The sequence below is a fragment of the Talpa occidentalis genome, unplaced genomic scaffold (genome assembly GCF_014898055.3).
Source record: "Talpa occidentalis isolate TD23 unplaced genomic scaffold, MPIMG_talOcc4v2.1 talOcc4.10, whole genome shotgun sequence".
In the NCBI taxonomy this organism is placed as follows: domain Eukaryota; kingdom Metazoa; phylum Chordata; class Mammalia; order Eulipotyphla; family Talpidae; genus Talpa; species Talpa occidentalis.
The window spans coordinates 88,799,132-88,800,216 of NW_023600993.1; positions in this window are offsets into that span (position 1 = coordinate 88,799,132).

A 1,085-nucleotide genomic window follows, 5' to 3' on the forward strand; every position below is an offset into this window, starting at 1 on the left:
TCTTCTGTAGCTTTGATACCTGCTGAGCATCATCTTGGGGTCCTGAGGTGGCTCTGCACTTAAACTGTTTTTCCTCATAGTCACAAGGTGACTGCCAGTGCCCACTGGGACTACCTCCTCCTTTGTTCATGGCTCAGTCAGCTCAGACTGCTGGAACCAAATACCATAGTCTGGGTGGCTTTAAGACAAACATTTCTCGGGGGCCTCCCTGGTGGCACAGTGGGTTGATCACCATGCTGTGGAGCTGTGTGCAACCTCTGCAGCATGGGTTCGACTCTCGGCTGGCCAGGGAGAAACCTATGAGAAAGCCACATGAAGTGGCAGACCTCCTGCCTCGCCTGCTGCTCCCCTCAGCAGTGACTTTGGTCTGTCTGCCTGTTCTGCTCCCTGCTCTGTCTCTGGTGAATTCTCTCACCCTCCCACGCCTCTGACCTGTACCCCAGTTCTGGTATAAAAAAATAAATCTTAAAAAAAAAAAAAAAGACAAACATTTCTCACAGTTCTGGAGGCTGAAATGCACAGGTCTATTCCATCATTTTAGAGTAAGGGTTTTCTTCTCAGGGTCACCTCCTGGCTCAGGATTGCTGCTGGAAGGAGGGGGGAGAAATGGAAAGGCAAAAGGCTGTGACCCCTCCTTGTTTGGGTGCTGACTTAGCAGTTCCATAGTACACCTTTCCTTGTGTGTCATTGACCAGAAGTTGGTCACCTGCCACCCTGGCATTAGGGCAGCTAGGATATGTAGTCTTCATTCAATATGGCAATGTGCTCTGCTAAAATTGGAGTTCTCTTACCAAGGCAGGAGAGAATGGAAATTGATAAATAACTAGCACTCTGAGTCACAGCTCTCAAGTTACAGGTTTTATGACTCAGAGAGAAGGAGAAAGGAAATTTCCAAGTTCTTGTCAGATGTCCACATATGAACCTATCAGCTATGGCTGTGAGGGACAGTCTTTTTTAAAAGCGTAAGTCATCATTATTGATTATGACTTAAATGTGTGTAGTTCATTAAAAAATAATTACTGGTCAACTGCTATTGGCTAGGCACTGTGCTAGACCCAGGGGACTTAATGATGAACAAAAAGACA